Raw genomic sequence first — 14,557 nt, forward strand, 5'->3', positions numbered from 1 at the left:
CAACGCAGTTAGACACTGTCAAATACTGTATAGAACAGAGGCTTTCAACATCCTTGAGTGCACATTTAAAGATGCTTCCTAAACTTACAAGGTAAAAAAAAAGTAGGGAAGAGAGTTCTAGAATCTGGAAAATTAATCCACTTCCCAGTTATTGAAGAGCAGTAGGTTTAAGGGTGTGCAGAAGGAATTTATAGATGTATGGTTGAATCTAAAGATGTTCAAAAATCTAATAGCATGTTAAATTTTAAATTGCAAGAACGTAAAAAAAAATATCAGAGTAACAAAACTCAACAAAAGGAAAGCAAAACTAAACCAAAAATTGAAGATCAATGCCGATCCTGAACCCCATATTCATTTCTCATCCCTGTGCTAACAAACTGACTTAACACCTTCACACAGGGACAATGACACTGTGTCTCGATGCAGAAGTGACCACAATAAGTTGTTCTCCTCAGACATGCAAGCATCATCTTGTTTGAGCTCATTTTGCCACACTCACAGTCATGGCGTAATTCAACCCTGTGAGCCTATAACACAACCAGGTATAATACGAAGGGCAGTATGTACAGGAAGATGCATATTTAAAAATAGAAGTGCTATGCTTGGGAGACTGGACGAGCTCTCTCTCCAAAGACCTAATGAACCACCTATTACTTATAGCTCTGTTAAATTAAAACGCAGGAGCGGTTTGCTTTCCTTTTGTGCTTTCTTCTTTTGTTGAGGGGTTATTTACAATACCTTTCACTGAGCACTAGCTAAGTGTATGATTTTCCATAGAACTGTTTCTTAGTAGTAGACAGGTTTCCTAAAACCTGTTTTTCCCCAGTCTTCAAAAGAAATTCTTTCAACCTAATATTAGAGTGTGACCCCTTCTTTATGTAGCCACCCTGGTTTTGCAGTTCTGATAGGAAAGATTTTTATTATCAGCACCTGAGAGGGACAGGTAGTGTCCTGTTCCAGATTAGATTAATATAGGGCTGGAAGGGCAGACTATGGAATTATAAAGGGGGGAAGAGTATTGAAACAACAGCTCCAGATAAGCCCCCATTCAGCAAAACTTCAGAGCTGTTAAGACACAAAGCATGAATAACTGGCAAGAAAACTGCCAACTTGGGTACCAGGCAAGCTGTAAAGCTTGTTTTGCTACAACAGGCTGAAATGGAAACTACTGGGTGTGAAGCGTTCTTGCCTGGGCAGAAAGTCTCTCTCTCTCCAAGCTACTGACTATAACGGTCCACAGCCAAACCCATGCTGCAAGAGCAAAGATTAGCTCCACGCTGCCTGCCCTGCAGGCTGAGGCTGTGCTGAACGCTGCAGGGTATGGGCAGAGATGGATGCAGCCCGTGCCAGCAGCAGCTTGTCTCTCATGCGTTTGGTGTGAAACGCTGTAAACCAACCCAGAACTTCCACACGAGTGACAGCTCAGGAAGGATATCGAAACCCAGCTGCTCTGCCAGGCAGAAACACAACGTGGTGCCAGGTGTAAGGGCTGCCACCAGCCTCCCACCCTCAGTCTCTCCAGCCAGTATTTCAAATGCAGGCAAAGAGAAGCCAAAGCCTGGCACACCTTGGGCAGGGGCTGTATTGCACCTTTGCAGCAGGCCTCTTGCTCCCAGGTCTGCGAGGACAATTTCCAGGACAGATCCTTGTGCCAGTGCCTGAACACCAGTGACACTGGGAAAGGGAAGGAGGGGGAAGCATTCAAATGAACTTTTGGGGAGGTTAATTGCCAAAGATAATCTGTCATGAGGGAGTAATATGGGGGGCCAGTTGTGCTGCTTGTCAAGCATTCAAGAGACACAGGTGAGCCCTGCAGCAGCATGGTTATATCCAGCTCATTTGTCACGCAGCAAATCCATCTGTCTGAGCTAAACGTTTCCTACCATTCAGAGACTCAGGGTGGTGCTCTTATATGAACCTGAATGGACAGAGAGCTGGGAAGTGCAATGCTTTCCCTTATGTCCACTCAACCACCATCTGAGAGAACCACAAGACACCTTGGTTGAAAAGGAATAAGTGATTTTTAGACCTGCTCTCCATTCATCGACAGCCCACATCTGGCAACACGTGTCAAAGTGGCTCAACACAGTCATTAGAGTCAGAGGAACCTCTAACCAAGTAGCAAACAAGGCCACTGCCTCATCACACCCCAGCCAGTTCCACAGGAGAGCTGTTCTGCCACAAGCCTGCAGGAAAAGATCAGCTTTCCTCCAGACTTACATTTCCCACTGGAGCAGACTTTGTAAGGAAAGGCCACAGAAATCTCACACATAGCTACACTACACACACAAATCATACATCTAAAAATAAAGACAAGTATGTATATATGCACAAATACTTGAAGTTTTTTTCCCCCAGCCTGCTTGGCATCGTAACTCCCCAGCCCTGGATATCCTAACAATCCAGCTAACTCACATTTATGGTTTGCCCTGTAAAACAGGCATTGTTTGCATTTATTTCAGCAATAGGGAATCTGAGGGCCTGTATTGGGTTTATGTGGCAAGGTCTTCTGTGAGAAGCTGCTAGAAGTTTTCCCTGTGTCTGCTGCTGGCCAAGACCAAGCCAATCAGTGACGGTGGAAGCGCCTCTGTGATAATATATTTAAGAAGGAAAAAAACACGGCTGTGGCTCAGTAGCTGGAGAGAGAAGAGAAGTGAGAAGGATGCGAGAGAAAACAGCCCTGCAGACACCAAGGTCAGTGAAGAAGGAGGGGGAGGAGGTGCTCCAGGCGCCAGAGCAGAGATTCCCTTGCAGCCCACAGTAAAGACCATGGTGAGGCAGGCTGTCCCCCTGCAGTCCATGGAGGTCCATAGTGAAGCAGATCTCCACCTGTAGCCCATGGAGGACCCCACACCGGAGTGGGTGGATGCCCAAAGGAAGGAGGCTGTGACCCCGTGGGAAGTCTGCGCCAGATCAGGTTCCTGGCAAGACCCGTGGGGGGAGGAGCCCATGCCGAAGCAGGTTTGCTGGCAGAACTTATGACCCCACAGGGGACCCAACGCTGGAGCAGTCTGCTCCTGAGGGACTGCACCCTGTGGAAATTATGGGCCCATGCTGGAGCAGTTCATGAAGAACTGTAGCCCGTGGGAAGGACTCACGTTGGAGAAGTTCGTGGAGGACTGTCTCCCATGAGAGGGACCCCACGCATGAGCAGGGGAAGAGTCCTCCCCTAGGAAGAAGCAGCGGCAGAGAAAACATGATGAACTGACCCCAACCCTCATTCCCCCCTGCACCGCTGGGTGGGGGAGTAGGTAGAGAAACTGAGAGTGCAGTTGAGTCCAGGAAGAAGGGAGGGGTGGGGGGGAAGGTGTTGTAAGATTTAGCAATTTTTATCCTCTCCTTCTCTGATGTTGGTTGATAATAAATTAAATTAATTTTATCAGGTTGAGTCTGTTTTGCCCGTGATGGTAACTGATAAATGATCTCTCCCTGTCCTTATCTCGACCCACAAGCCCTTTGACTTACTTTTCTCTCCTCTGTCCAGTTAAAGAGGGGAGTGATAGAGCGGCTTTGGCAGGCCCCTGGTGTCCAGCCAGGGTCAAACCACCACAGGGCCAAAGCAAAACCAACCGACCCCAAGCAGCAAACACAGTGCAGCCTCCAGCTCCTTTGATAAATTATTTGGAGAATTTAGTTCATGGCCTGCCCCTGGAAGATGGGAAAAGAAATTTAGCTGTAAGGGGTACAGAGGCAGTGCTGCTTTAACAAGCTGCTCAGTGCATGACTGGAACTCGTGGCTTTGGAAACTGAAAAGCCATCCCAAACAGCCAGATCAAGAAGTTTGGATTTGAGTTTTTCAGTATTTCTCCTTTAAAAATGCTGTTTCCTGACTGCCGATACTCAAAAACGATACGGAAAAGTTACACCTGGTAATGTCATGTCATCAGAAAAAAAAGCCAACTGTATTCCTCTGTGTACAAGAGAATACCACTACTGGTGGACATGCTACAGAGATGTTGCAGGAATTTCTGGAGCAACAGTTACTATTGCTGCCAAAAGAATGAGCATTAGTCTCCAGGAATTTGCAGTCAGCTCCGGTTAGACATAAGCCAAAGTCAGACTAAAAGATTTTCATTATATTCAGCTGTGGCAAATCCCTCCTCAGCTGGTTTTGCAACACATAACCACATCTGCTGAGTCTTGACAAACACAATGCAGCTGCTGCTAACAGCTCCAGAAAAAAAAAAAGGTCCTAAATATGTCAGGGCAAAGGGGCTGAAAGATTTCTTAAGCACCACCTGAGCTTTGGTGTGGCATGCATTTCCTGCCACAAAACAGAAACAACACTTTCCTTAACACCAAGATCTCCTGGGGTAACTGATTTCTCCTCCTCTGCGTGGCCAAAAGTTTCAGATAAAAACAAACAAACAAAAACCCCAACCCCTCAAAACCCCCCAAAAACCCCAGCACACACACCCAGTTCAAGATATAAACTGACTGGTGCTTAAGCAGGAAGGGTGGGGGAAAAATTGCTACACTGTTAAAATATTTTTGTGCACTAAAATATAGGGATGAAGTCAACACACAAAAGAATGACAACTCAGGCCCGAAACAGTGATTGTGCAAGGATAGGGAAGAAGTTAGAATTACATCTTAGTCGTGGAAGGATGTTCTCTTTTCACCATTTGCGTTCTTAGTCTCTTTTGACCTCTGCTGCATTTAGGGAAAGTGAATCTGCCTTGTTCCATTTTGGTTTTGATTTCTAATCCATTTCCTATCCTATCCATCTTTCAGGGACACAATGTTGCTCTTATGTCTCTGCTTCCAGCCCAGCAGGAAAAAATACATTACAAAGCAGCTGCTAACTGAAGGAAGTGTTTGGGTCAAGCTATTTCATTTCCTAAGCTTGGGTCTAGAACAAGTATTATTTTTCAGCACACACACTTACTGTCACTATCAAGGACACTGGAAGGCACAGTGTAATAATTTCTCATAAGTGAACAGCTACGAGTTGTGGGTCACTTCAGTGGGCCTATGGCATCGTTTAATTTAATGGGCTTTAATTGCATATTGCAGCAGATGACTGGAAGCTAATACTGAAACCCAGACTGTAATTACATATCACCAATTATCTTACCAGCTGTTTATTGAAGTTCTGCACACATTGTTCAAACTGCTCATCTTTTGTTTCATCTGCTTTCCCAAGCTTCTGAAGGACCTGTGAAAGAGAGGAGAAAGATAGGAGACTTCAAACACAGATACACCGAAGCAGAGACAAAGAAACAGTTGCAAGTTTTTGCTTATGAGGCTGAAAGAAGAAAAGTCAAAGTCTCCCTTATTCTTGCACTTATGATTTCTGGAATATTTCTCCACACAGTCAAAGTTTGGAAAAGGACTTAGAGACGAATCAGGATGAACTCAGACCTCTCATGCTTTGCTGTACTGAAGAGCATGACTGAGGTTTGTTCTTCACTGGTCTAATGCTTTTTGCAGACAAGGCAAGAGCAACCCAGTTGTTTATCTCCTGGACCAGCAAGAAACAAACCATGTCCCTAATATGCCTTGTGTTGTGTGGTTACACTTATTTAACACTAGTCTCTGGTCCACGCAGGGTGGGTTTTTTTTTTTTTGCTCCCAGCACAGCTGGGCTGTCCTCAAACACAGAAAGCCATGCAGAGACCTCCTTAGAGAGAGAAGGTGACAAAGTCCCACCTTCTTTCCACCTTTTCCCACTATGCACATGCTTGGCAGGAGCTGGCTGTTAAGAGCAACTGGGCACCTTACACCATGAATCTACATGACGCTCAGTCTAAGTGTCACGTCTGAGAGTGTCAGCAGCCAGCCCTGTTCCTCTCACTGCCTCCCTGCACAGCACAGCTCCCCACAGCCTGTATAAAAAAACAAAAAATCCTTATCAGGCTACTTCCCTTATCACACTTCTCTCTTAATGGTCTCTCCATGCAGCTAAGTAGATCCCTCCCAGGCTTTGAACAAAGCACTTCATTTTCTGGGCAGGAAGGTATGCCCATGGCAAGAGGGCTGGGCAAACATCAGCTGTGGAGGAGGGCAGCAGTTATTTGTCATTCCCCAAGCAACTCCAGCAGCAGGGAGAGGAGGATGTAAACAATAGCTGGTTAAGCTCAATTACAACATCTGTGTTAACTGAAAATAAAACCTGACTGTGCCAAAAATAAAAATAATAATAATAATTAAAAAAAAAAAAAAGCGCCTTGTCTCGCAGGGCAAGTAAAAACAGAGAAAAGCCCATCCAGTCCTGTCATAGGAGGTTCTGGGGAGCCAGAGGTGGGCTAGAAAGGGTGCTGAGGGAACACCTTGAAAAGCAAGGGAGCCCTGGCTGGCAAGAGCATGACTGCCCAAGAGGTAGAAAGCACTGGAAAGCTGAAGTCTCTCTTGCTCTGCTGAGCACAGCAGTCCTTTAGCCACAGGTCTCAGCCACCATGTTCAGCCCCTCTTGGAGACAAGGGGGTCAAGATGGAAAAGCAGGTGCATGTTACTGCCATCAGGTCTACATGAAGGCCACTAGTAAGCATCTCCAGCCCAGCCGCTCTGAGGGACTGTCAGGTAGCCAGGACACCCAAACTAGCTTCCTCCAGCTCCCTTTGCTACCCACAGATCTTCTCAGAGAATGTCAAGAGGGTTTTTCCCCTGCAGGGCAGAGATCAGACTTTCATGTTTGGTCCCCAAAACGGCATTGAGAAGGTCCACGCAACAGGATGTAGAATAGAATATTTTCAGTTGGAAGGGACCTACGATCATCATCTAGTCCAACTGCCAACGCACCTACTGGCCCACTTCCAGATTTTTACATAGCCAAGGTAGAGCCCATGTGTGTTATGTCTGTTTGGCTAATCTCAGTTCCCTTCTCCCTGATATAAGCACATACATTCCCAGCTCACCCCTGACCACAATAACCGACTCTAGCACTAGACACGATAAACCAGTGCAGTCATTCAGCACCCGGCTCATAAGTCCCCTTATTTAGGCTGGGACTGAATGTCTAGGAGGGAATCACTGTTTTTCATTCTCCCTCTGTTCAACAGCCTCTCTTCACTTCCAGGAATCACTGAGGTATTCAAGTGTCAGCAAAGGCAGGGGAAAAGGACAAGTACAGATGAAAACTGCCCTCTTTGTAACCAAGAGCTGAGCCAAAAACCTCCAGAGAGTTAGAAGCACAACTTCCAAGTGACAGTGGCAAACACTGCAGCTACAAGTACCTAACATGCTTGGTAAACCTGTCTATGCAGCAGGACACAGAGAGCCCAAATATTCTCTTCTTCCTCTCAGATCCTTGGCACAGAGGAGCTTGTTGGACAGCAGAAGCAGCAACATTGGTTGGACAGGCAGAGTCCTGCACCCCAGCCACTGGTGCCTCCTTTGCTTATCTGCTCCAGTGAAAGGGAGCACATGCCACAGCAATGCTGTTTCGGACACACATTTCTCTGCCATACCAGCAGGAGAGAAGGATTCAGTATGGCCTCATCTTTCTCATCAGGTGGTATGGTGAACCTCTTCTAGAAAGGACTCAAAGGGCCTGTGTTCAGCTGTACTCCCCTAGGCTACCAGACCTATGGAGCATGGATTTCCCACCCGCTGGGTGATTTCCTAGATGTCCAAAGAGCCACAATGCCAGTAGCTTCCCATCATGGATAACGATAAGTATGCAATCTGCAAATTCCAAAGCAGAATGATCTTCCCAAAGTGCAGATCAATAGAACTGTTGGCGATACAAAGGAGCTTTTTATGGGGCAATGAATCTGTCTGGCTAGTCAGGAGATCAATGCTTTCAGGCCTGGAGGGGAGGGAAGGAGACCATTTGACTGGGAGGAATTTGGAGTATGTCGCTGGGGTCAAAGGTTTAGAACAGCCTCAGCGCTTCCTGGTGTAAAACATTGAGCAGCACCCACAGATTGTTCATTGTGGTGGCCACGTGCCTGCTTCCCACATGTCCGAGAAGTTGATCTGCAGTGCCACTGCTCCCCTGGGGATGAGCACACGGAGCCTGGGGTCATCCGGCCAGCTGGGGAGATCTTGTGCCACTATGCTGAGGTGCTCTGCACAAGTCCCACAAAATGCTGGGCACTGGAAAGGGCTCTAACTCACAGCCTATCTTTAAGGAAAAGCTCCTCCTGCACCAGCAATGCTGAGCTGAAGCAGGGAGGGGGGGGAGTAACAAGAAACCCCACATTTTTATACAGTAGTGACATGGGGCGAGTGAAATAGAGGACTCGGGAATGCCAGCAGAGGAACAAGGCAAGGAAAACAAAACCAGTTACAAGAAAGGGTGCGAGAAGTGAATCCCTGGCTACACCAAAAAACCTGTTCTTGCTTCCTACACTCTTCCTCCAGCTGGTAGCTGAAGGCTTGTGCCCCAGGCCTGCTGGCCCTATAGGCAAGTCCCAGCCATACAGCCCACTCTGATCCCTTTAATATTTGCTATGACACAGCAGAGACACAGCCCCGGGGGGCTGCAGCAGGGCAGGTGTTACCTTCTCATACCACTCTCCCTCAAAAACAGATCTGCTCCATACAAACAGCCCAGAGGTCAAATCCTAAAGTTGTCTGAGCAGCATAAATTGATGGCTGCACAAGGCACCTCAAGCCTGCTCCCACCTCTCCCACCAAAGAACAGTACAGGCAAACTGTACTAACAAATCCCTCTGGACCCCCTAAAACTAGCCAGGGATGGAGCAGATGGCCCTGGGTGTGCTGCTGACTGCAGGCATGTCTCTCCTCACTGCTAATAACCCATGAGCTCACGGGGCAGCTCCCCTCCCCAGGCTGGTACGTGCCGTCATAGGTCAGGCTATTCCGGGTGAGCCACGGCTGCTCCCTCCCTTCCTCTGTGACGGTCTTTAATCCTCCAGCTTGCTGCAAAGCCAGATAAAGTTCGGATGGAAACTTCAGGCTCTTTGATAGCTATTAATGGAGCAGATTTACCAGGGCAAGAGTCAGGACTCCACTGTGGCTCCCAAATCTCAGGGAGGATCAGAGAAGGTGTGACCTGTCAGCTGCTGTCTGGAGGCAAACCACACCAGGCAGTGGGCATGGATCTGGCATTTAAAAGATTAAGAAGCAACCATGGCTAGGCTCCTTGGTCTGCCCTTGACCTGAGAAGTTCTGGCCCTGCATAAGGAAAGGGACCACTTCAAGACTGCAAGCTAGGGTGAAGGAGGGAATACCTTGTACGAATCCCACAAAACAGCATTGCTGTGGGTTCCAGTCTTGGCTCACTGTGGATTCACTATGACAGGATGGGGATGTCATCCCAGCCAACGTTTTTGGTCTTAGGCATTGGACATATTTGGACACTTAAACACCATTTTCCAGTGTTGCTCAGAAACCAGGTCTCTTCCAACAATTAACTAGATCTGCAGGTGCTCTGCGTTTGTCATGAACTAAGACCACAGGCACCCGACCAACTACTGCAGCATCTCTCAACAGAGCCAAATTCCATCCACAGAGCCTCAGTTTTCCCTATATTTGAATAAAAGTAACAAGGAGATTCAGAGTTTGACTATAGTTTTAAAAGCACTTTAAGATCCTAGGAGGCAAGATGCTATTAACAACTAAGTAAATGATCACATTCCTCTCATATCATGGATGTATTAGTAATCTGCTGTTGCAGGCAGAACTATTTGCAAGAAGCTTTGAATTTATATACTTTGAGAAGTGAGATAACACAGAAGAAGTGACAGAGAGATCTGGAAATCCTCTGTATCAGAGATCTGGCATTCTGCTAGCAATGGTTAGAGAAGTAAAGGCATGAGACAGTCTCTAAAACCAGCAACTTTTCCCAGCAAAACTGGAATTTTGCTTAGGGAAATCTAAGTTGCAGGTTTTTCTCAAAAGCAAGACTGTAAGATTCACAGGATGACTGAGCATTACCTAAACACCACGGTTTTATAGGACTCAAAAGGAAGCATCTCATCTGGCTGCAGTTTACCCTCTTTTTTCCAGGTGTACAGGAGGAAGCATTCCCAAAGGGCAAACCCCTGCACTGCACAGGGTCTCCCATGCTCTGCTTTGAGCACTGGGCATGAAGAAAATGGAGATCTGGAGATCAGCCAAACTCTCTGATGTAGAACAGCAATCACCATTAAGGACAAACTCTTGCCGGCAGCGCAGCAGCAGCTAGCATCAAGAAGCAGTTATCAGACCAACTAAAAAGCAGTTCTGCTTTGCTCTAAAAAGCAACTGTAACAGATTCACATTTACGCTTTCTAGTAAAAATATACACGAGCTGCTTAATGCATCCACAGTTCTCACCCAGCACCTTCCTTCACTCTCTTCCAAAATACGAATGCAACAACAAAAGCCCTGAAAACCCAGATATTCTCAGCAAACACCATGTAGACTCATTATGTGAACCAGTAACCTAATAACACTCTACTTTTCATGGTATATGGGTCACCTAGGCCAAAGACCAATTGGGAGAATGCAGGTAATGAGTAGGAAGGAAAAAAAAAAAAAAAAAAAAAATTATCAATCCAGCTTGTGGGTCCCAAATAGAGCTAAATCTGCATCTGAAACATCTGAATTTAGGGTGGTCGGGCCTTGATGAAGGACAAGTCATTAAGCCCACAGCCAGAGCAGACTCATCTTGAGCCCTGCAGGTCCACATCTTACTCCCCTCACTGCATCAGAGAAGGGGATGGGGTTACATCTTACTGATATAGGCCTAATGCTCCTAAATCAGCTCCACATCTTGACCTCTCCACCCCTCGTAAACGATGCCTCTGACTTTCACTGTATCTGCCAACTCCAGTGCATTATCTCCAACTACCAACTGGGCACAGAGCCAATAAACACTGTGACTAATTTTTAATTGCACCAAATTGGCATGTGCCAATGGGTCAACTAGCTTCAGAATAAGCAAATCTTTGATCTCAGGCCGCTGCCTATTCTTCCATGGAAGACATTATACTGGGAAGAGGGGGAGAAGGCAACAGTGTCCAAGTCAGATGGAAAGCACAAAGCCACATAACTTAACAAGGTAAAACCAAAGGAAGTTTCATAAGCTTTTTTAAGCCCGGTTTCTTCTCTGCACAAATGCAACGTGACTTGCTCAGTGAAGTAGATTTGCACTCATGGAATAACTTGGGTTTTGCACTCAGACTTGGGCAGAAAAGCAGGAGCGGCAGCAGGAGCGCTGCTCCCCCTCCGACCCTCTCTCGGGGCAGGGCACATCCTCCTGCTCTCCACGCCTGCCTCTAGGCTGGTTTTGGGGACAGCCTGGTTTTTTTTCATGCAAGCCTGGCACAATTAAGCCTTTCTTTGAAACAACTGGACAAAGGAGGATGGGGGTGGAGAGGAAGAAACTCCAAACGTATTAATGCTTCATTTTAAATTGAGAAAATTATTCCTGTGGCTGAACAATCTGCAAGACCCTTGGACTGCTGGAAGATGGGAAAGGGCAATGTCGCTCTTGGTGCAGACAGAGCAGTTCTTGTTTGCTTCTTACTTGCTGACAAGGTTCAATAGATCCTGCGAAGACAGGGCTAATCACTGGGCTAGGAGTCGGGAAATCAGGGTTCAATACTGCATTTTGTTAGAGACTTCCTGAATGACCTGGAAAAATCCATGTCCAATGTGACATCCATCCAGCTGTAAAGAGAAGTGTTTGTTCAGCATGTCACAGAGTCACCAAATTTATGCCTGACATCCCCATCTGGCAAATGGAAAAAAGAGGTACAGAGAGATGAGATGACCAGTTTTGAGTACTCAGCTCAAGACACATTGAGTTTGATTTTCACAGGTGCATAGGGGGTGGACCATTCCAAAGCTAGTCTTCCCAAATCCTGAAGACAACAGCAACAGCGGGTCAATCACTTTGTCTCCAAACAAATATCCTCCCCAAAAAGATCTCATTCCTTCCTCCATATCAGTCAGCAGTAAACATACATGCAAGCGTGACTAGATAGTAATGGCACATATAGCCTACCATCAAAGAAACACGTCACTGCCACCTTCCCCAAAGGGCACTATATTGCAGAATTTCTGTAGGAGCAAGAGTCATGCTGCATTGCCTTGAAGGCTCAACTCAAATATCTGCCTCTGACAGCTGCTAAAGAGTAAGCCTCACCCATGACCTGCACCTTCAGGACACACCTCTCTAGTTTAACATGACTCAGCATGGTCACATCGTGTTGCCTTATAAGGTTCGTCTCTCTGCCTCACTCTGTAGTCAATAGGGAAAAAACCTGGAGCTCCGCTTTCTCATTCTGAATTATTTCCTGCATAAACCTACTTCCCCATAATGGGCTCAGAGGGAGTTCACAGCAACAAGTTTCACCAGGCTGAAATTAGCATCTTAAGAATATACCCCTGTTTCTGATCATGCCAGGTGTAAGACAAGATGTAGAAATAAGCACAGCAGGTGCAGGACTTTTTTCAAGTCTGGTGGCTTGGAATGATGGTCAGCTTATCTTTAAGGCCGAGTCATAAGTAATATATATACCCAAGAACAAGATATGCAAAGGACCAGTCCCACTTTTAGATGAGAATGGTACATGCTGCCTGCTTTATTCCAGCGTTTTCCTTTGAATACACTGAAGACTCCCCTTTTTCCATGAAGCATAAAGAGAGCTGCCATTGCCAATCTCAATCCAAACGCAGAGGCCTTCCTTGAAGCAACTGCAGGGTACAAGCCTGTAGCAATAGCCCTATGGGGACAAGCTATTCCTAACTGCACCATGTGCTTCACCCAAGAGCTCAAGCAAACAAAAGTTACTGTGCCTAGTTTCTCCCAGTGAGGCGAGGCAGCTAGTATCCACCATAAATGGGTATAAAGACTCAGCTAGCTTCTGCACTGAAACACCTCAAAACCAGAAACATGTAGAAACATGTTAATATTACTACAGGGAGGATACCGCTTTCATATTTGCATTCTCTGTTCTGTAAAGGTAGTTATATTATTTCACAATATTTGTTATGAAGACTAATTGGAGCAAGCTTGTGAAATCTTTCACTCTTAAGATGCTTCCTCCTGTGCTTGGCTCCTTTTGGGGACACTTTTCTCAAGCTACGGGCTATCGAACAAGTGATCCACATCGCTCATAGTACTGGTTATCAAAGAGTGCATCAACATACATGGTACATCACTATCAAGTGTCCTAAGACAACGAGTACACGAGTAGAATAGGGCCTAACCCTCAGGCTTGTTCAGCTCAGGACAGCCAGCAAGGGGAGGGAGAAGGCTCTGGGTACTTTAGCTCTGCACACTGGTCGGTCTCCCGTGTCCACCCCACAGCCTAAAGTAATGGTGCTGTGGCACAACAGAGGGACAGCAAAATTGCAAAGTGTGCCCAAGGTCCAGAGACTCACATTCCTCCCACACTATCCATCTCAGATCTCAGGCTGCTCCTGCACCTGGAGGAGGTCAAGAAGCTGGCTCCCATGCTGTGCTTGGAGAATCACTGTCTTGCTTTCCAAGTCAAAATTGCCATGCCCATGGGTAGAGCCCTGTGCTCTAAAGAGCCCTCTTGAACATGGGGCCAGAGCCCCAATTCATCTTCTGCACTAAGAAGTAGTCCAGGGTGATTTGTGATCACCCGGGTTACCTCTTCCTCCATTTCTACAACTCTCAGCACCTGCAATAGTATCTGCTGACCCCACTCCCTGTCTCGGCAAGTCCAACATCTCTGAGGACCAGCATAAAGAGACTCTTTGTTTCTGGAGCAAAATCTGCAGCACATTCCCCCTCAGCCCATTCCCACCCTGACAGTACTCCGTTCTTTCTGAGGGAGGTAACTAAGCACTTTCCTTTCCATTTCCACCCTGTGATCAAGTCACTTTTCTAAATTGGGCTTTGACATTTCCCTGCCTTAATGCCACTACACTCTGGGAAGTTACCAGGATCTGCTAACACTGTCTCTAACTATAGTATACTGTCAACAAGTAAACTAAAGGAAGAAAGTAGGAAGGAAAGAAAAGGAGCAGCACAACAGGACAGGCTAAAGGCACCATATCTGGCTGGCACAAACTTCTTTGCAAAATCCCTCCCTCTTAGAGGAAGGAGTCTGTTGAGGACCATCACCTCCTGAGCAGAGCATTTTCCTCCAAAAGTTGAAGTTTCCTTATTCAGAGAGGTCATGTATGAGGACTTTAGAGGTGTCAATCTCATTCTGCTTCCTGCTCCCCCCAGTCAGGAGAGTAATTCCAGAAAGCCTGTTCTTGGATACTTATCCAGGTTGGAGGTTTCTCCTCCACCACCAAAAACTATGACATTCTGCCTACATAGCATTTCCACATGTTGCTTACAGGACAGGTGAAATGCTTTTTTGCAAGCTCAAGTCGCACTGCTCAGACGCTAAAGTGTAACTGCTCCAAACATCCCATCAAAGACGGGAGCTGAGGTTCTGTGTGTGGGTGTCTCCTCCCTTATCTTAAGGCAAAAATCTGTATGCTCCAGGAGTTCATTACTGCATGGGCACCCATGTTGTTCAAGTTTTCTAAATGCACACACTTTCACCCATACAGTAGTCACATACACAATTCTTGTATATTTCTGTACAGCACACTAAGACTTCAGGGCCCTAACCAATCTGAACCACTGTAGGTGACAGCTAACAGAAGACACTGGAGAAGAAACAGTTGA

General features: G+C 46.5%; 1 protein-coding gene across 1 annotated transcript in view; it reads right to left on the reverse strand.

The window, feature by feature from the left end:
- The window catches only part of BIN1 (bridging integrator 1), a 54,261-nt gene extending 49,103 nt beyond the window's left edge, over positions 1 to 5,158 (reverse strand). Inside the window, exon 1 of the mRNA XM_035902578.1 lies at positions 5,078 to 5,158. The gene's annotated coding sequence lies outside the window, so the exon portion shown is untranslated. The remainder of the gene's footprint in view (positions 1 to 5,077) is intronic.
- Positions 5,159 to 14,557: the final 9,399 nt, after the last annotated feature.

The sequence above is a fragment of the Egretta garzetta genome, unplaced genomic scaffold (genome assembly GCF_000687185.1).
Source record: "Egretta garzetta isolate BGI_Z169 unplaced genomic scaffold, ASM68718v1 scaffold759, whole genome shotgun sequence".
Classification (NCBI taxonomy): Eukaryota; Metazoa; Chordata; class Aves; order Pelecaniformes; family Ardeidae; genus Egretta; species Egretta garzetta.